Source organism: Embiotoca jacksoni, unplaced genomic scaffold (genome assembly GCF_022577435.1).
Source record: "Embiotoca jacksoni isolate LCO1_2020_lvr unplaced genomic scaffold, fEmbJac1.0.p SCAF_7, whole genome shotgun sequence".
Taxonomy (NCBI): domain Eukaryota; kingdom Metazoa; phylum Chordata; class Actinopteri; family Embiotocidae; genus Embiotoca; species Embiotoca jacksoni.
In genome coordinates, this window is record NW_027185425.1 from 18,293,286 (window position 1) to 18,316,146 (window position 22,861).

General features: G+C 40.2%; 1 pseudogene; it reads left to right on the top strand.

Annotated features, from left to right (window-relative positions):
* LOC138214754 (uncharacterized) overlaps window positions 1-22,861 on the top strand; it is a 59,731-nt pseudogene that overhangs the window by 35,067 nt on the left and 1,803 nt on the right.

Here is a 22,861-nt window from a genome sequence, read left to right on the forward strand (position 1 = left end):
TTTCTCTCCTTTGGCAGTGCTCTCCTTTTCTTCTTTAGGTTTTTCACTCACCTCTTCTTCTCTGACTTGTTCTTTCATTGTTGCTTTAAGAAGCAATTCTGCTTTTGTTCTCCTCAACCACTGTCCCTCAAACTATAATTTTCACCCTCCAACTCTTCTATTCATTTTCTTTACAAGCAATACCTTCGTATTCAAGTGTTGTTTTTGTGAACACTTTATCTCAGGCTGAAACAAGCTGCTAAGGCCAACAGATATATGTTTTTTTAGGCCATGTTAGCCTTGGGAATGAGTGGGAGAGTACAGCCCCATTTTGAAGCAGCCTGCTGCCTGTAACCTTGCAAGAGCACTGCAGAGAGCAAACACAGCTCCAACCTGAAATTGAAATAATAAGTATTCTCTGATGTGCACCATATTGTGTTAGGAGGTTATATACCGGGTCCAGACCTCTAAATAGTACTTTTCAGGCCACAGATTAACACTAACAAGCTAACATGATGTGTTGGCATCGAAGTGAAAGAAAATCAAAATGGTTCATTATCCTCCCAAAAGACTGAGCTGCAGAAGGCCGATAAATAATGAAATCAACAAGCCTTTTTCTTTTCATTGCTGTGATAATTGTTGTGAATCTATGGGAGTACATCTACTCTAAATATATTACAAATTTAATTCACAAGTATTAAAGGTTCCAATCTCGAAAATCTCTGTTTTGTCGCCTTAGCAGCACATTGGTGGAACTGCTGCTGTGTTGTTAGACTTCAGAGGTCCAAACAGTGCCACCTGTGTGATGTCAGTCAGTTGTCAGTTTAAGAGCAAGTTAAAGATCAAGGCAATGGCATGACCCACTGATCATTAGGTTGGCAGTTTGATCCCTGTGTCCTGCTGTCCACATGCCGAAGTTTTTTTGGTTAAGACACTGAACCGAGGTTGTACCAAATGGCAGGCGAGCACCTTGCTTGGCAGCTCTGCAGCCACTGATGTGTGAATGTGTGTGAGTGGGTGAGTGGGAGACAAACTGTAAACTGCTTTGAGACCGCTAAGATGATAAAGTGCTAAATAGGTGCAGAGCATTTAACATTTTGTTTCAGGCAAGTAATAGTTCATACATGTGACAGCTAATGATGACAGCAAGCTTTATCAGTATATCCCGTAGGTCACAGCAAAATACTGAAGGACTGGTGCATTTATAAAACAGACTTATGGAAAGGCTTTTGCAGGAAGGAAAATTACTTTGAAAACCTGCAATTTATCAAATTTTTGTTTGTATGACTGCAATCAACATGAGTACTGGAGGATTTCAAAGATTACATTTAGCATGAGTGCGGTTTCCTTTTTGACAGAACCTTGGATAGTACTGAGGAAGGCCATTCAAAATACGGAAAGTGGTGCGCAGAGCTTTGAATAATGCAATCTCAGCCGTGCCAACTTCAACTTTCCTCTGCAGAGTGAACTATAAACAGCACCAGAAGCAAAAACTAAAGTTAAGAGCTTATTTTTTTTGACCGGATCCCACTACAATTTGAAGGCAGCTACAGTATATCAGCTTTCAAAAGAGAGAACTTCCACTCGTCCTTGGAAGTGGATCATGGCTTTTGTGGATATCTGGATTGGAGTCAGGACTGTCCCTGAGCCACCACAGCTGATCATGCTCTAGTTTTCTGCTTTGTGATGATTGAAGTTTCTTGCTGAGGGCTAGTTTTGGCAACAAATCAGAGGAAAACATGGTTCACTTTAACCCAGTGCCTGAGCAACCTGTGCTTTGACCATGTGTTTTAGAGCTGGGGTTTGTTCCTCTAGTCTTAAATTAGTATGAAAATAGCCTTTTGAATGGCCATTTCATGCAAGGAAACACTTTGGAATAAAGAGGTAATTAACAGGCTGGATTCAAAACGCTGGCATGAGCCATAATCAGGGTAGCATGTCTATCAATCAGCATGTCCCTGTCGGTGATGGCCAATGAGGCCGTGTTGGATTGTGGTTGGGAAATAGGTTCGCTGTCAGTATGAAGCATATGTAGCATTACGGCTCAGTAATTCTAATCAGTCAGAGCAGAAATTAAACACTGGGATGGAACAAGCCTGACAGCAGCAGGACAGGTATTCAAATGAAACGGGGTTGGTTGTTTAATCTTACGACAGGCTGAAAAGGAAAGTCAAGACAAGGGTCTCCGTCTTCACCATATGAACAATAATTCATCTGTATATTGGTAGTGTGATAATAATTTTAAAAAATAGCAAAATAGTATTGCACCAAAAAAATAAGTAGCACATATATAGACTTAAACAGTGGAAATTATAAATACCTACATTAAAATGATCCCATCTCTGTGGAAAGTTTTAGTGTCTTTAAGCTCATTGTTTTGGTTTGTCAGCCCGCCACTTTTCCGTTTTGATTTTGTGTCACCTTTCTTATCAGCTGTCTGCTGTTAACATGCTGGGGAACATGGAGGAGAATCTTACAGCTGAATAATCAAATACTCCCCTCAGAAGTTGTTACAGCACGAACTAGAGCATGAAGGCGAGTGGATATTGAAACATTTAATGTTGCTGTTTGTTTACAAAACAGTAAACTGTTCACTAACAAGTTGTTAGTTGCTTGTTTCACTGGCCTTAACTGGGGAAAATAATTTCAACTGCTCTAACACTGTTGCTGACATTGGTATTTGAGAGTGTAGCTTGCACCAATGGTGTAACAACGGAGCAACATATCGGGGCCAAGACGCTATTAAAACCTTGTGAGAATTTTAGTATGGGCCCTCTGATGTGCACTTTGCTCTGCACAGCAATCATTGAATATTTAATTAGAAACCTGAGACTGTTATGGCTACATGTGTGTTAAACACTCATTGTTTTGAGTCATGGCCTATTTTATGTATCTTTTATTTGTCTTCATTAAAAGGTTAAAAAAAAACTACATGTTTCATTACAAAAATAAATAGGCCAGTATTTCTACTCATCACTTCAGCCTTTTTAATTCGGTTGCTTTATCCTCAAGTTTTACGTCGTAAAAGGGCTTGCTAGTTTGTCCACTGGCCTGTCATTTCTGTGAACTTATCCTGAATTAAATTTCTTTTCTCAAAAAGCTCTTCAGCACATGGACAAAAACTTAGCAGCATAGGCTAAATGTATGTATCTGTGTGCGCAAGAGTGCGCACTGTTTGGGGCAAGTGAAGGACTAACTTTTATCCTACAGTTTACATCAAGCATCAGGTGAGATTTGATGCCCATTTCCATTTGTTATCTAATTTGTCATTTGGTTGAAATCTGGTGAAATCCATTTCAATTAGGTGAGATCATTAAAAGTGAATAACAATTTTCTTTGAAGTAGGGACAGTTTAAGTGAGATTTTGGGGGATTTGACTCTGACGATGAGAAACCGTTAATAGAGCAATATCTTAAATGTAGGAGATAGGACACAACCTCCCAGTCTACAAGCTGGAGGTGATGAAGCGGAGTAACCGGATTCCAAATTGTGTCTATACAGCTCCAAATCACATTAGATATGTCAGGGTATTTAACACAGGGGCTCCACAGTTGAACAGTTCCTATATATAACACGATATACAAAACTTTCCTTTGATAGGAACAAACCTCGGACAGAACCAGGCTCAGAGGTGGGTTGATGGGAGAGAGGAGATGACTGATGGAAACTTACTGGGAAAACCAGATGGATGAGGTGGTGATGGGGGGGGAGGAGGAGGAGGAGGAGCGTTACATGTCAGGAGGCCAGAAAGGCAGAATAACAGAATACTGATGATATTTAAATAACAAGAACGAGAAACTGATTGGCTCCAAATAACGCAGGCAGAAAGATCATTGGGCAAGAAGATTATGAATGAGAGATTTTGACAGCATGGGAAAATGGAAGTGATGAAGACAACAGAACAGCAGGGAGAGAACATATTCACCCTCAAGAATACAAATGAAACATGAGGGAACAGATTGTCCTTATTAAACTCATGCATAAGCTTCATTGATATAATTATTTCGTGATGCTCACAGTATAACTAGTCTATGCTTGAACTTAAAACCAGCTGAGCTCACCAGCTCCTGAGGTTCAACAAGCTCAAAGGTTTGCATAATGAGCAGTTTACTGTCCTAAATGTTTTGTGGACTTGGAGAAGGCTTTCAACTGGGTCCCCCGGGGGTTTTTGTGGGGGTTGCTGCAGGAGTACGGGGTGCCAGACCCGTTGCAATGGGCCATCCGGGCTCTGTACAACCGCAGTAGGAGCTGTGTTCGTATTCTCTTAAGTCAGACTCGTTTCCGATGGGTGTTGGCCTCCGCCAGGGCTGTCCTTTGTCACCGATCCTGTTTGTGACCTTCATGGACAGGATATCTAGGCGCAACTGGGGGGAGGAGCACGTCAGGTTCGGGGGTCTCCGGATCGCATCTCTGCTGTTTGCAGACGATGTGGTGTTGTTGGCCTCTTCGGACCGTGACCTCCAGCACTCACTGGGGCGGTTTGCAGCCGAGTGTGAAGCGGCAGGGATGAGGGTTAGCGCCTCCAAATCTGAGGCTGTAGTTCTCTGCCGGAAACCGGTGGATTGCTCCCTCCAGGTGGGGACGGAGTGCCTGCCTCAACCGAAGGAGTTTCAGTATCTCGGGGTCTTGTTCACGAGTGAGGGGAGGATGGAGCGGGAGGTCGACAGGCGGATCGGTGCGGCTGCAGCAGTACAACAGGCGCTGCACCGGACCGTGTTGGTGACCGTGGTTCCGGCTTGTTTATGTTGTTGCATTCCTGAGCTTAATATTTTCCAGGACTGATGCTTCCCGGCAGATAAAAAGATAAACTTACAGCATGAATAGGAAATGAACAAAAATAATCCAGTGTGCAAAGGCAATCACAGCAAAATAAATACTTTTTATTCACTAAAGTTGGAAATCTGAAGGAAATGGCAAAAAGAGTAGCGACAGACTTTAACATATAATTAGAAAAACATGATTTTGAATGAGCATGTTAATGTGAATGGGGAGTGCAGATGCTTTCAGCTGAATAAGAAGGTATTGAAATAAATGTGAAAAAAAAAATCACTTCATGTCAGATGTAACGCTTAAAAACATAAACACTGTCCAAATCATTTATTTAATTCTATAAGTCCATTTAATTTCTAAATCTATTGGTCTTTAACAATGGAAAATTCTATAACATCTGTTTTTTCTAATTAAAACACCGTATGTTATCATGGTAACATGATGTTGCAGTACCTTGGTAACAGATTAAGCCCAGAACAGAATTCCTTTTTATTTGACAAATAAAGAAAAACTGGAAGTTACGGGTGAATTCGTTTTTGTGCCTTCATGAATTAAATCATTTAAAACCCACAATGGTCTAGGTCTGTTGAATTAGCACTCTGAAGAGATGGTAGGACTGATGAGGGATAGTAATAGTTTCAACTGCCTCAACCCTCCCACCATAAACCCACCCACCATAAACCCACAAATAGATTTCAATTCAATTAAATTTAATTTCAATTCAGCTTTATTTATATAGCGCTAAATCACAACAGAGGTTATTTAATTGCACTTAACACATTAAAGCCCTTACAGCAGAACTGTACAATATTATAGAGAAACCCAACAATTCAACAATTCCCACATAAGCGAGGAGGGAAAAAAAAACTCCTCTTTAAGAGAGAAAAACCTCCAACAGAGGGAAGGAAAAACTCCCTCTGAACAGGAAGAAACCTCCGACAGAACCAGGCTCAGAGGTGGGTGAGATCTGCCTCAACCGGTTGGGGTGAGAGGAGAGCAGAGAGAGAAAAGGACAGCACAGAGATATAAGACATGAACTGTTGGTGGGGCCGACAATCACAGAGCAGAGACATGCAGCTCCATGATGGGACATCTGCAAATGAAAGAACAGAAACTACGTGAGCGAGGGAACTGAATGGAGAGACAACAGATAATAAGCAAAAACTATGAAAGAGAAAAAGCATGAAGTTAATGGGATTTTTAATCTTTTAATCTTTTTGAATTAGAAAAACATATTTTTTGTGCGGTTGTTATTGTTGGTGATACTTTCTACTGTAAAAAATAGCTTACAGGCAATTTGGTTTTAATGTATGGCTTCATATGTCTTAAAAGAGGTATTTAATATCCATGCATTTAAATGTTGTAATGAAAACAAAATTCAGTTATAGATAATGTCTACAGTTTTGTTTTTAGTGGCCTTACAGTTAAACACATTATTGTGAAGAAAAGCACTTAAAATCTACATCAGCATCATTGGACATTAAAGAGCAACGCTGTCAAATCAAATCAAAGGACTGTCTGATACCTTCACTAGATTACAGTAGGAGCTGCCCAGTCCAGTAGAGAGAAAACACTGTGTAGATCAAATATGTCATATACCTGTGTAAACGCCAATGCTGTGTTAGCCACAAACTAAGCAGAATCCGTGGAGCGTGACAGAGCAGAACAGAGAGGCAGGTGACAGCTCCCTCCTACTTCGAAACACCAGATAAATCTGCTTATGTCATTATCGTAAGCACATGTTAGACAAAATACTGCAAACACCTTCAATGACAGCAGAGGGATGCAAACAAATAACTCTTATAACAGCATGAGGCATCTGGAACTGAAACATTACTGACTGATTGGTGGAGCGTATTGCAGGGAGAGCAGAGATTAGCTTCCTCAGGGCCAACAGTATTTCAGTGTGCAGGATTACTCTGCCACTGTCCTGAATTTCAGTCAGAACTGTTTTATAGGGACATGAGGCGATGTTGAGACCTACTCTGCCAGGATTTATTTCTCCCAGTGGGGCCCAGTGAGGTGGGGATACTTGAATGATTAACTTCTAATCATTTTTTGCCTCATATGCGATGATGGAAAGAAATTAAAACTAACACGTAAAAGCTCATCAAATGTGCTGCAAGTAGGCTTTTCTCTTTTGAGCCCTGTTTTCAGCACAGAATTGTTTTTATTTTGTCAAATTGATGCCACTTAAAAATAGATTGAATCAGCAGTTCCCAAATGTACTTACAGACAACTATCGGATAGTTAAAATGTGATGAGTGCCAGGCAACTTCTTAAGTGATCTTGTCACAGAGTTACTGACACTCATTTGCTTTCTGTTATGATTCGTCCCGCTTAATGTCCAGTTTTATTAAAAAAACATCTTTAAAATTCTGTCTGAACAATTAGTGAAATTACCAGGTACCAAAGGGAATATTTCAATCCCCACCTCACACTGTAACAGTATTGCCGTCCAAATGCTTTAGTTTAAGGTAAAATAAACCTTCAATGAAGTTCTTTAAACAATTAAATATGAGGCTTGTCTCTGGCATAACACATGGAGGCATTACCTGGTCTGATGCTTTCACTGGGCGGCTGTGACTCACATGGGGAAGTGGGTTGTCCACTAATCATAAGGGGGGCAGTTTGACCCCTGCGCCTTCCTGTCTGAATGTCAAGTGTCCTTTGGCAAGACACTGAACCCCAAGTTTCTTCAGATGGAAGCCAAGCACTTTGTATGGCAACTGTATGAATAGGTGAATGGGAGGCAAACTAAAGCACCTCGAGATCGCTAGAGTGATAAAGCATATATAAGTGCAGACCATTTACCGCAAGATGATAAAACTTCAATATTAAAACCATATATAGTTTTATGGTGTGACCGTAGTGTGTGGTTGAGGCTTCATTGTCAGGTTGTCGCGTTCTCCCTCAATACTTTTACGTTAACGCCCAGCCTTTCTTTTCCTATTTCTTCTGAGTCATATGTCTACTTCTGCTTAACTACATCCTGCATTGCTGTGCCCAATAGGCACGGCTATGTAATTAGTAAAAGTAAATGTAAGTTAATCCTTAGATCAGGAGGTCCTTCCAGAGGAATGCAGAACTGTCATTTCCAGAATGCTGTCTGTTTCATTTGAGGGAAGTTACTGTACTCAGTGACCTCTCAGCACTTTTATATCACCAGCTCTCTTACTGACTGCTGCTGAGACACACTGTATCTGTGCTTATAAGTGCCGCTCTGGGATGGCACAGCTGTCATTGTGGCTAAAGTCATGTCTAGTCATGTAGTTGTTTTGATTATAGCTGGGACACATTTGTTTTTAATGGTTATAACATACTACCATAGAAGCACTGCATATTCCAATAGTACCAGCTGTACATATCCATAGGACCATAGATTGAACCACAGCAGCAGCCAAAGGCTGAACAATAATCATATCCAGCCACAGCTTCACCGTTACAGTCAGGCAGAGCAGCTGTAGCTCTGCTCACAACCAGCAGCTGAAGACTCTCAGAGATCCGCCTTTTAAAATGAATAGCCACTGAATGTGTCTTGTGAAGTGCAATGCATTCACTTACATCATCTCTCCCTCCTGTAGTATCTGCAGAGTGTTTCCTTTAATAGGCAGTGTATTACGGCTGAACTGGAGCAACACCAACTGTTCATGAGGAGCAGAGCAGCTGGTCCACTTCAACATGAGCCGGTCTAATCCCAGAACCTGCCTCAGAGTCATAACATTTTCTTCAGTATTTAAGTAATCCAGTGACAGTTGTCTGTCATGGGCACATTACACAAAGGAACAATAAAGCTAATGCAGCACACGACTAATGTTGTCCATTTGCAAATGTAAACAAAAGTAGGTAAAAACAGCCAGAGTGTGACTCACTTCATTCATGGCAACATTTTACATCCTGTTTCCATCCCACAAAGCATTTTGGGGACTTTTGTTTTTTTCATTTAACATACAAAAACAATAACATACTTTGTTTTGGAAAATATATCAGAACCAGGCCGCCCACCTCTGAGCCTGGTTGTGTCGGAGGTTTCTTCCTGTTAAAAGGGAGTTTTTCCTTCTCTCTGTTGGAGGTTTTTCTCCCTTAATGAGGAGTTTTTCCCTCCCAGCTTTTGTTGGAATTGTTGAATCGTTATGTTCCTCTGTATAATGTCATACAAGTTCTGTTGTAAGGACTTTACTGTGTTAAGTGCCATTAAATATCCTGTGTTGTGATTTGGTGCTATATAAATAAATATAATAATAAAAATGTAATTGATTGAATATAATGTGTGTCAAACACACTGCGATTTGGGAATGTCGCTGTGGATGTCAGGATCCCTGTCTGACCCTGGTGTGTCTCCCTCTGTTTGGTCCCCAGTCACTTCTCCTCATGTATGCTGTCATTCCCCTGTTTGTTTGTTATTGTTTTCCCATGTGTTCTGTGTCCTCCTCTCCCCGCCTCCTGTCACCTCCCATGGCCACACCCCTCACCGGTCTCAGCAGCTGCCACCACTCTCCCCAATCACCACCTGCAGGTGGCTCATTTCACTAGTCACCTCACTGGTCTATATGAACCCAGTGTCTGCAGTCATTTGGCGTCGGTCCATACTGACAGTCACTACCAGTGAGAGGTTGTCTGCCAGTCTCCCACAATCTGTCACCACCCACACCATCCGTCTGTCCGTTCCCGCTCCAGTACCGGTACCGGTACCAGTTCCTGCTCTCGTTCTGCTATCAGTCCATGCTATCAGTCAGTGCTCCTGAGCTTGGAAGCTAAGCAGGGTCGGGCCTGGTTAGTACTAGATGGGAGACTGCTTGGGAAGACCAGGTGCTGCAGTGCTACCAGTGAGTGCTATCAGTCCGTGCTACCAGGACTCCAGTACCTAGTCTGCTGCCGCTCGCTGTGGAGGACCTTGGGATTCCCCCAGCGCAGCCTCGCTCCTCAGTGGAGTTTCCCTTGACTCCGGAGAAGAGAAGGAGAGACTTTAGTCCTCTGGACCTGTTGACTCTGTTCCTGTCTTTCCTGCTTGTTCACAGCTTTCATTTTTCTATCCATTACCTATCCCCACTTTTATCCTGAACAGGGTCACGGAGCCTATCCCAGCTCACATTGGGCGAAGACAGGGTACACCCTGGACAGGTTGCCAGTCCATCACAGACAGAGAGACAGATGGAAACAAAGACCATTCACACCTAAGGGAAATTTGTAGAACCACCAATTAATTGGTGGGAGGAAGCCGGAGTACCCGGAGAGAACCCACGCAGGCACAGGGAGAACATGCAAACTCTGCACAGAAAGGCCCGGATTTCAAACTGGAACCTTTTTACTGTGAGGTAACAATGCTAACCACTGCACCACCGTGCCGCTGAGAATTAAGTGAATATGAAAAAATATAAAATGTCTCATACAGTTTCATTGGAAAAAAAGGAAGATGTCCCTTCTATCTCAGTCTTTCTTGCATGTTCTTTGTCACTTTCCAGTTTGACACACTTAATACTAAAAAGATTCAAATTAATTTAATTGAATTCATTTAGTGCCAAATCACAACGTAAGTCATCTCAGGGAATTTTACAAAATAAAGTCAACCCCTTGAAATATAGTGAAACCTTAAAATCCCCCCCAAACATTAAGTATGTCTTATGTAACTGGGACAAGGTTAAGGGACACTTAAAAGTCTAAAGTGATAATTTTACAAGACCTTTATTCAGAGTGTATTGACCTTCTGTATTCAGAGTTGTGGGGATTGTCAGTACAAAACAAGAACAAACTGTTAAATTGGGTGGAAAGATAACAGGGGAGCCAATGGGCAGTATTTATTACGTGTACCTTACAGATCAGTACACCATGATTTTAACTCGCAAGATCATAGCAGATCTATGGCACCCTCTGTGGTCTGAATATGCACCTCTATCTTACCGGAGGTACAGCTTGAGCAGACAAAAATAAGCATTACATCCTTTGTTCAACGCAGCTGCTTAACAAGCTCTAATCAGATAGTCGGGATTGGCACTCTGCTGCACTTCACAAAGTCAATTTACTAAATGATGCTTTTTGATGTTTTGGTTTTGTTGTATTATGATGCTCTTTGTCTTATGATGTTATGTTTTTTTTTGTTTTTTTTGTCAGATTATGTTATCGTGTGGTTGTTTTGGATGCTTTTGCGCAAAGTAAATTCCCCCTTGGGCAATAAAGGTTTTCACTCATCATTCAATCAAGTTTTAGTTAAAAAATTGTGTGATGCTGGTGTATTTTTGTGCCTATCTACAGTGTCTGTCCCATCCAACAATCTTATTCCAAAAAAAAAAGGCCCAACTTGTATGCAACTGCAGCCTAAGCAGTGTTGTGAAGTACTCCATGACACAATCACTCAGTGACTCCAGTCTTTAATGGAAACAGGAGCATATATTGAATGGCTGCCAAAGGTCTGTGAACATTTCATTAAGAAAGGTAATCAATAGGAACACCACTTCAGCCTCTGACATCAGAAAAACGATGTGCTGTAGGTTTCTGTTTTCTTCTCTGACATAGATCTTTTTCCACCTGCCGGCAAAAACAATGTCAATCCATTATTGTGGCATTTTAACAGGTAAATAACCCTAATTGGTATGGATTACAGTGTGTTTGGTGATGCATAGAGCTGAGTTCATGAAAGAAGATAACGATGTGCAGTAGAAACTAATGTACAGAAACAACACAAATGTCACAAATTACAACAGACAGACTCCTTCCACCAGGATTTTCTGAATGTTTATGTCAACCACTTTTTCAGCTTTCACTGAAGACACATCTGTGATTCACTCTTTCCTCACAGCCTGGAACAATCCCATAATTGCCTTAAACAGGACCTCCAGCTCCCTCAACACGTTGCAGTGCAGGAAAGGCTTTAAGTCAGCATTAATCACTTTGGAATCAGTAACTCGGATCACCTCGGGCAGCCGGGGAGTCGCTCAGAGCAGTGGAGGGATAATAAACATCTGCTGGCCGTGAGGTACGGCTGCCCTGCCAGCCTCAGTCCACCTGTACAACTGGAGATAACACGATCAAAGACACAACTCTCAGCTTCCTCAACTTTCAGGCTCCTCAAGTGGAAATTATCTTGAATGTCGGATGCAGCGTTTTAATGGAGTTTTAGGAGTTCCTCATCAGTCCCAAATGTTCCTTTGGTTGCTAATTGGATGTGTTTTGACTTCTGTTTTGTCATTTACATGCTGCAGTTATGCTTTTAAATTATCTGATATCAAGAATGGCAAAAAAAACTAACCTTTAATCAGCAGCCTCAGCTAGATTTTGAGGTACATTTGTAGAGCTGTTGTCATAAAACCACTCCACTACCAAAGTAAATGAATGCTCTTCTACTTTGAACCAGTAACCAGAATACAGATTATACAATTTGTAAGCCAGGCACGTGACGTCTTCCACTTCTTACAGTATTGAACTTGTTTACTGTAACGTCTGCAGTCTGTAGGTGATGATGAATCTTACAGCAGCTAACGGGGGAACTTTTGCACTCAGGGGTCACTAAAAAAGTTTTCCTGACTCAGTCCAACACAACAACAACAACAACAACAGACCATCATATCCACTGAAATACAGACCCACACAATGCTGAACTAGAACCAAAGACATTTTTTAAATGTTGGTGGGCAGACATTTAACTACCAATCAGCCTGTTTGCCTGTACCTTACTGACAAATGACCACCTAAGTTTGTGTTAACTTAACTGTCACAATGTGCTGACTATTATAAAAGCGAATATAAACAATGCATAAGATTGACTTAACCAAAATATCCATGAAATAATAAACCACAACAATTAATGTTCCATTGTTTCACTGATCATGACTGAGCACCAGCGGCAGCTAAAATTAGATCACAGTTTATATTAGTAATAAAATGCCAATTCAACATTAGAACTGAAACGATGTGCTATCAGCCAGCTAACATTATTTAGCTAGTAAGCTAATACTTTAGGGTAAGATAGAGCTTAGCTTTAGCTAAACTATGACTTTAACCTGCAGTGCAAAGCTTTTGTTTCCCCCTTCTGCCAGTGAGAGTAATTACAAAAACACTGCATATGTGCCACCGTAGCCGGCTCCATTGGTGCTGTTGCAGCTGTAAAATGTTGCATAAATTTGATTAAAGTTGTTTTACAACCCCTGTGAAAAGGACTTGTTTCACTATAAGCATTTGATCCATTTGGTCCGATAACATTTGGGAAGTCTACGTTGTAGAAGAGCTGCAAGTTTTTATACTTTTTCCCCCCCATTCAAATAAGCATCGGGCTAAACTGGAAGTCGCCTGTATTCATCCAGTCATTGTGGGAATGTCTTACCAGACACCAGATTCAAAAACTCCTTACAAAGTGTTTTAGAAAGTGATTCGTCTGGCAGTAAAAGGCTTAATCAGCATTGTGTGAACAGATTTGGCTTAAATGTAACAGATGTTCACTTTATGTACATGTAAAATTAGTTTTAAGCCAAAAGTTAATAACTAGCTAACATTAGCATTCACATGTAGACACTTAAAACAATTTAATTCAGAAACTCTAATGATAGAAAAAGTAACATTGAAAGAAGAGGTACCTTCTGATGTTGTTAGGGTCAAGATTATACAGGGGGCCTGAAAAACATAAATACATGCAATGTGGCTTTTATAATATAATTATCTAAATGTTCCACATCAAAAATGATATTGGTAACAAATTGCCACACCAGGCAAATTTTCTATGTTTCTTTTGCTCTTTAACCTCTGACTGCTGAATATTTTTCATGTTCAGGGGCTCTTGTTTTGTGTGCTTCTAGATTTAATTGGTTCATTGCTGGTTTTAGTTGGTCATCCATTTGGCTGAATTTTTGTAATATAATTGTGTGTTCGGGCATGTGCCAACGTAGATGTGTGCTTTATCGTCCCGCCAGCCTGCAAAAATTGGATGGGGAGAGCTGTTGTGTATTGAGAATGCTTATCTCAGCCAGTCCTATTAAATAATATTTTGTTGAACAGGCAGTATAACGGCCATCAGGTCTTTTAGTGTTCAGAATCTGAACGAATGAGCATGGTCCTCCACAAAAGGTCAGGCTGTTGTACTGTGGGGAGCTTTTAGCTGTATTATTTTAGCAGACTCCTGAGTAAAATCCTCTCACTGTAGTCTCTCTGAACATTGTTCTCTGACCTTGCAGCCCTCATGGTCCACTTCACCTGGGTCACAATCTACAGTATTGTTATAAAAAAGAGCTGCTGTTGAAACTGGTTTGGTAATAATTGCCTGGGTCTTGGATTTCAGCTAACATATAGATGATTGACAGCTTGGGAATCAAATATTAGATCCAGCTGCCCACTGACCATGGTGGTTCAATCTGGGTAAGACACTGAAAAGTTGTTCCTGATGGCAAGGATGCGTGGGAAATACTGCAAAGCACTTTATCGACTGCTAAAGTCAGAGCAAACCATTTAAGATTTACTGTTTTGAGACCTGAAATTTGGTAATGGTTACATTGCACTTTCCAGATTTTTTTTAAAAATATTAAAACCATGACCAAAAACTAGATATATAAATGTAATTAATGTGTTTAGTAATGAATTGCTAAATCTTAAATAATGTTTTTTACATCAGCCTTCTAAATATTTTTGTTCACTTCATGAGCTTTCAATGAAACAGGATACCATAAGCCTTTGTGAACATTGTGTGTTGAGGATACCAACAATAGATAAAATAACAACTGAAACTCGCGGACCTTGAAATTCTGCATAAAGATAAGGATACCCGTCTTTGATGTGTTTGCATCTTGACTTTTGGTTGCCTCTATGCTGTCTGTGATCTATCCAATGCTGAATATTTGTATTGTATTGTATTTGAAAAGTCACAGCGGGCCTGTCAATGCACCGGCACCAATTAATTTGTCTTTTTTTCACTTCACTTCACTTCCACACTATTTTTCGAGGTACTTGGCAGCTAATTGTTTCCAACATATTGGAGGAAAACCACACAACCACTGGATTTAGGGTGTTTTGATGTCTTCTGTTTCTTCCCGTGATCCCAGATTGATTCTGATGATCAGATCTTTGGGGGTCATACAATATGCTGCAGGACTCCTTGTACTTGTTGCTGATGATGGCTCTCATTGACTATTAGTTTGGTCTTATTGTTAAGCTGCAGAGTGAATTTGGGACCAATCATTTTTGATGGGGAGTGATGGATTAAAAGTGTAAAAAATGTCTTTACATTACTGTCAATTTTCATTCACAGTTAGCATATTGCAAAAAATATACAATAACTGATCATCAGTCAGAGTAAGCTCTGTGTAGTAACAATGCAAATACAACAATTATTAGAAATACCTAGTATACATAAATAATACGAGTAGGGTTACAATACAGAGGTTAACGTAGTATTTCCAGTTTTTGTTGTACTTTCATCATCTCCAAAAATATAAAATATTTTAGACTAATTTGGTAAATTATTGTTTGTCTTTTCTTTCATTTTGTCTGCCCCCCACAACTGAAACCAAATCTACACCATTGTTGCTTCATTTATGGTTTGCTGGTTAAGCCTCATAGTCTGAAATATATTTAAACATGAATAATTTGTTGAAGGAAGGTTTTTGCCTGTGGTAGCTGGATTTCATAAAAACACAGAGGGTTTATCTGCAACCGACATACATAGTTATGTATTGTGGAGAGAGTAAAAGATGAAAAGTAAAGTCATTGCAATTGAATACAAACATCTAATTAAAAGTGTTGAAGCGCAATTCTCACACTCTCCAATTAATATCAGTCACTTGTTGATTAAATTCAAAAGCAGTGCAGATTTGACTACTTTGTTGTAGCCTGAAGGTAAATTATGGACTCCAAGTGGACAGGAAATTAGTGTGAACGATAATATGCCCTTCATATGGTAGGTGCATTTGACTGAAGCAGGCAACGCATGTGTGTGTTAACAAATTAGCCCAATAGAGATCAAACCTCTATAAATATGAAAACTAAGTAACAAGCCAGTGTTTCTTTTTTCTGCTGTGAACATGTAGAATGAAAGGCAGCAACTTCCTGAATTGCCCAGGGGTTGTTAGAGTTTCCAGCGGCCAGTGAGGCTTGTAATGCTTGATTTCCATCAGAAGTCTACAGTAAAAAGAAAAGCCTTTTCTTCTGACAGTTTTGGGCATAATTGAACGTTTTTCCAGCCTGGTATGACCAATCCCAAATACCCTGCATGAACATACAAGGTCCCATTTTACATAGAGAATTGTTATAATTTTGAAATTATTGGAGCAGCAAATCGGCATTAACCACCAAATGATGCATGTTGTGCGCCAAAACTCGCCAAGCTGTAAACAACAGAGACCCTCCTTCAATGTGAGCAGAGTTCAACGCTGAGTTGGAAATTGACCGTTGCAGGCTTTCTTTAATTTTATTGTTCATGCTCCAGCTTCTATTCCTCCATATTTGCTAGTGTTCAACTGTTGATATCCGCCCTTCAGTGACTGAGCGACCCTAAATCCAAGCAGGATTTTCTGTAGGTTCGTCACCAAAAGTGACACTTTGCATATCAAACATTCTCATTTGACTATTAATATATCAATTAGTGCAGCTCGAAGTGTTTTACTTTATGCCCTCTTCATGTGTTTCTCATAGCAACTGCTGATAAACCATGCAGTCAATAATCTTGGAGTTCTCTGACTTCACTATTAAAATGTCAAGGATGTTGCCATCCATCCAAATAAAGGGCAAATGTGTCCTAGAAGGTCAAATTGTTGGGACTTAAATAACAGTTGACACTGAACAATGTCAGGAAACCTCAACTAACCTTTTACTAACTGGTGGTCTCTGTGGGTAGGAATGTCTGTTGACAGTTAGGCTTGGTTGGGTTTCTAATCGTCCACCGTGTGCCCCTGCTGAGAAAAGCTTAGGCAAAAAAAAAAAAAAAGGAGATTCAAAAAGTAGCTCAGCACAGTAACAACAGACTGCCGGAGGAGCACAGTTTGGTGTGTTAGCCTTGAACGAGAACATCTACACAACTCTTTCCCTCTAGATACAAGTTAAGATAAATGTTCTTCAGTTCTATTTGTGCACCAGGCATAATCAATATACAGCATGTTATGATTTTACACAGATGGTAGTGCAAAAACAAACAAGTTAACACATTTTCTCCAGTGCCGGTGTGCTCAGAAATTAGTTTTTAGTTTTTCTCTTTCGTCTATTATGACTGCAAAAAAAGGTTAATAAGATGTGTGTTTGGGATCATTGCTGGCATGCTGTGTAGATAAGAACTGATCACAAAAGTCAGGGGACGCTGCTGATTTCTTGGAAACACTATTCTTCTTCTCTGTTTTATTCAGTTGTATCCAGTGACTTTCAAGAATCTAAAGCAGAGAAACATAAACCTTTAATTTCCCATTTGGATGGACAGTAGACCAAATGTATGTTATGTGATCTGAATTAATGATTGCAATATAATTGATTTAGTTCAAAGTGTTAACAACCACATATATATGCATATCAGTACCTGAATAATTTATGTAAAAATAAAATAAAAGCGGGCTGAGCATGGAACCTTGGGGCACTCCATTAAACATAATAAATTAGTTCGGTTTAAACCCATTAACTTTCAAATCTGAGATCTGCTTGAGAGATAATTAGTAAACCGTCCTTCTGCTTGTTCAGCGACCACTAATCTGAGCCAGTTCTGTTTCAACAGGGCATGATCAACCTTCAGGCTTCAGACACATCAATAAATAAAGCTGCACAGCGCCCACATCAGCTGATGTGCTGCAGATTTGCATGTAAAATGAAGCGTTAACACAACTGTCCACAAGCTAGAAAAAAAATGAATACAATTAAAGCCACCTGTCCCACTTGTGTAAATAGAGCAAGTTCTACTGATTATACACATCTACGTAAAGAAGCACTGCAATTTGAGGGTTTTCATGGCTTTTGAAGGTGCAAAGTAGTGATTGACTGTGAAAAGGTAAACATTTTTACCAATTTTGCATCAGATTAAGGTGCATTAGGTTTTTTCTGTATCGAGGAAGTTGGTATAGACAGTGGTAATCATCAGCAATATTTGTTTATGTAATGATACGGTTAGCAACAGTCATTATCATCATCTTCTTGTACAGTACTTTGTTACACAGCCACAGATGACACACCTACAGATGACCATATGTCTTTTATATTTAAGTCCTTTGATGGAGGATGTTTTACGGGATGAATGTAAATTTTACAGTCAAATCTGGTCAATCAAATCCCCTTTAAAACCTTGTTATTGTTATTGAAAGTAGCAAACAAGGCGCCTGGGTATGATTTCCACCAGAGATGAGGTCAACAACTGTTGCAGCAGCACCGGTTGAGACAAACAGCTCATGGAGGCAGTTAACCCCTCAACATTCATGCCCATTTTTACTAGAAAAGACAAAAAACATTTTTGTTGGTTGGACTTTTAGTTTGAAAATAAAGTGCAGCAGCAGCAGCAGTGTTGCTGGTAGGCTAAAGGTGCTTTGTATGTATATTTGAGTAATTTTTGAGATTAAGTGTGACTTAGTTCTCATTACAGTTCTCATTGCCCATTGCAAAGAAACGCCCATAAATCATAAAGAAAAACAAGTCACTCGTTTGAACTCTAATGCTGTGCTCCAAATTGCATACTAGTGTACTAACACTCGCTATTTTGAGTGCATAAATGTGTTCATACTGTTTAGTACAGAAACATGCAGTGAACTACAAGTACCAGGATGATGCACTCAAAATGGCCCAAAAAAGAAGTGTGAAACTCTGAAGACATTCTCCACTCTAAACCGTCGCCATCTTGGCTACGTAGAGGAAGGGGGCGGGGCCACAGAAGTACAGTATTTTCAAACTAAGCTGAACCTCACTAAAGTGTTTCTTTGTCAGTATGATAGAAGTCATATCAGTGTGTTTGTTGAGTGTGTTTAACAGAGGGCACAAAAACACGTTTATTTCTGGGTAAAATAATTAAAGCTGCAGATATTTTGGTGGGTGGTGTGTACACATGCTGAGGTTATTTCCAGTCAGTGCAGAGCAGCAATGTGAGATTTGAGATAACGCTACCCTGCCAAAATTCCCGCACTACACAAGTGGGAGTCCAAACATGAAAGAGTACTATTTGTTAGTTTACTAAGGGAAGTATGTCATTTGGAACACAGCATGGAACTTGCCTGAGTATTATCTTGTTATGGGTTTCCTTCAGTATCAGAGTACTCCAGTAACAGTTGTCTGTACTTCAGTTGGTAAAGTGCGACCAGGTCCTGCTTATACTTCATCTGGTACACTTTTAATGACGCCCAAAATACCTGATCCAGAGTCATTACGCTTCAGAAGTCTGCCTTGTTTTGAGTTTGATTGATTTGTAGCTCAAGAACAGTCAGGGGCATCTTTTTTTTTTTATAGTCATCTAGATTAGTCCAATTCATGTGTCACATAATAGCTCTTATATAATACTGTGTATAGTGCAGCATTGCTCTAACTGTGAACACCCTAAAAAAGTATATTAAAGTTCAAATGGTGATTCTTAACAGCACTCAAAACTTCATGAAAGTTAAAAATAATGACAGGCCACAGCGACTTCTGGGGTTTTCTGTCTTCTGTAAAGATCCCCATGTGCTTTAATGCTCCTTCTAAAGTGGAGCCACATCTCTCTTCTCGAATGCTTTTCTCAGGAGGAAACAGGCTCACTCAGAAATGACCTGTTTTTACTATTTTGTCATTTGGAGGTTTTTATGATGACTGAAGTGCTGTGTCAGATTGTCAAAAACTGTGTCACTCGTGTAGTTTTGACCGAGGTATTGTGAGGGTAAACGTGTTGTTTTCATGTTGTCACAATCACTTACACTCTTTTGCTTTGCATCATCAGCAGGTTGGATTAGCTGGCAGCAGTGGTAATCATGCAGGGCACACCAGGTCCTCTGAGTATTGGCATTATTGTCACACTGTTTGTGTCTCATGAATTTAAATTTAAATATCCAACTGGCTCATCTTACATAACTCTGTCAGCTGGGCAGATGAATAAAGCATGCATTCGGAGAACGAGACTGTCCCAAGAGTTCATCTCATCTTCTTTAAAAGAGTCTTTACGGTCACTTAATCCAGTCCCGGTGTAATTTGGGGGCGTCTTCATTTAGCACGAAGGAATACTGAATATTAAGCACAGTGGTACCAACATTTTCTTTTTACTTGGGCATTCTGAGAAGTGGATCAGAAACCGTCTGCAAGCAAAGCAGCAAGAAGCCAGGGAACTTTTCTTCTGATGACTTTTTTTTATAATTCTGAATACATTTTGAAGACAGTGTTACATTTTCAGTCAATTAATTACTTAGCTTTTAGCTCATACTTGAGCTAAACACCCTATTACTGTACCTGCACATCAAGATGTGCAAGAACCACAATACTCAGACCAACCTTATCACAGTGAGTGTTTGTACACCGAGAACAAAGCTTCACTTCCCTTTGAGGAAATATCTGCATGCATTTCCATGAGGCCGCTTCTCACAGACAACAGAAATCTCTTTGGTCTTGTGGAAGTTTTCATTTTGACTGACACCCCTATTAGCAACAGTTTTCTGAAATCAATACAGTGGAGGTTAGTCAGCATTAGTGAGCCCTGGGGATTCATTATATTCTCCATAGGATACTTTTCAAAGGTCTCTTATTTCAATGCACAAAAATCATCTGTATTCTCTGACATAACATACCTTTGACGTATCCTCACCTAAACAAAGAGCAGATACTCAGCTTCTTGTATATCTACAGTGTATCTAGGCCAAATGACAATAGCTGACCCTACTGGCTTCAGTTTTGTCTGAATGGTAGGAGAAACTTCTACATGCATAAATCATGACTTTTGATTTCTCAGTCTTACTTCCATGTCAGAAGATTTCATTATTTGGGAAAACTGGCCTCATTCAAAGTCCACACAAACCGGCTCTGAAAGAATTTTTCATATAAAGTAGTCCAAGCAATGACGCTTGTGGTTATTTTAGTTGTACTTGAATAAAAGTGGACTTTGAACTGGAACAGTACTTGAGCAGTGACTGAAGACATTTCACAAGACCGCCAAAGCACAAGTACAGAGAAGAACATAGATTAAAGAAGGCCTTTGGTGGAGATCATTTGTGTGTAAGAGTCTGCAGGCTCAGCTGGTGGGTAGCCGCTCAGTAACGGTGCCAGCAACACAGCAGACCACCATGTATGTTTTTCCCATCATTGTGTTCACCTGCCTGGATTGTGTTATTGAAGCAATCATTGTACAACGTAAAGGTCTTTTTTTTCTTCAACTTACATCATGTATTTGGTTTCTTCCCTCATTACATTTTGACAGTATAAACCTTTTTCATGAGGGACATTTTGCTTCCCTACAATGATGATTAGAAAATGTCTGCCATGAAAAGGTTTTATTATCCAGCAGTGATTGACTGGTGTTGTGTTCCAAACTGTGTACTTAAACACTAACAGTTACTAATTGAAATACATAAATGCATAAGTGCGTTCACACTGTCAAGTATGGAAACATGCAGTGCGCTATAAGTACCGGAGAGCTGTAGCTGTTGCAGAACAACGCACAAAGTGTTTATTTTTCACTAAGTACCACCATACTGCTGTGGGATAGAAGCCATCAGTGTGGTAACAGTGTGCATTAAACAGAGCTTATCATTTTGATCCACTACCGTTTGCCCTGTTGTAGTTACTGCATTACGCGTAAATACAAACGTAACACTTCCTGTATCTGTTTCAATTTGAAAGCTCTTTACCTTTTTAGGTAACAGAAACCCCACTCATTTGGACTGACACCTGTATTAGCAACTGGTTCCTGAAATCAATACAGTGTAACTTAGTCAGCATCTTGGGATTCATTATATTCTCCATAGGATACTTTTTAAAGGTCTCTATTTCGATGCACAAAAAACATCTGTAATCCCTGGCATAACATACCTTTGAACTATCCTCAACACAACAAAGCAAAACAAAGATGTTTGGGCGAGGATAGTTCAAAGTACTCCCAGCTCAGGATAGGTGAGGACTTTGCTTTCCAGGAAGGTTTCACGGTTCCAGACAAGCAGCAAACCGTTTCAGCAGCTCTCCCCTGGACAGCCACCGGACTTTGTTATGCAGCAGGAGATCTGAATATGCACTGTTCACTTCTTCCAATAACAAACAGACCTGTCGGTGGTTTAATCCCTTTGCCATTATTTTGTTCACTATCTGAATAACAAGGTTCATCACCTCCGTACATTCTGGGAGAAATGTTTGAGGTCACAGTGCTTCCTGGTGTAAGATGCAGTGAAACGACAGCAGCTTTCGATCCAGTGACTTCTGAAGTAAAGTCACAAATCCCTTCTGTGCTCCTCTCATACTGGGAGCCCCATCAGTGGCCACTGACACCATGCGGGTCCTGTTTATCTCTTTAGCTTTTAACAATTCATAACAGCCTCACAAATGTCCTCCCCCCGTGTTTGCCCTTTTAGCGGTATTAATTCAATGATTTCTTCCTGCGGCCCATCAGAGTTCATACATCTGCATAACAGTGCTGTCTGCTCAATGTCATTTACATCTCTTGACTCATCACAGGCGATTGACAATGCTGGAGCTGAATTGATGTCCTCAATTTGCTGACTGGTGATGTTTGTTGCCATGTCGTTAACAATCTCTGCAGAGAGGCATATCTCAGATTTTCTGAACAATTTCACCTTTGTTTTTAAAGTCCGAGAATAGATGCTCAGATATTTAAGTGAATGATTCTTTCATGTATTCTCCATCTGTGAACGGCTTTCCACGCTTTACTATCTCATGAGCTGCCACAAAACTAGCAGCAATAGTTGAGTTTGGAGACTTGATCCACTTCGTGAAAGTACATTTAATTTGCTCAGTTTGCTGCAGCAGCTGAGAAATCGCTCTTTTTCGCTCATCTCCAGCTGGATACTTTTCAGCAAATGCTATGTGCTTGTTCTGGAAGTGTCTTTCGACATTACATTGTTGTTTGCTAATTTATCGCCACATATCAAGCATGCAGGTAGGCCAGCATCGTTGGCAGTGAACGCAAATGAATACGTCCACACAGAATTAACTATTTTCTGGGGTCTCCAAATCATGATTAGTCACCTGCAGGGAAAGGCGCCTCACAGCGACG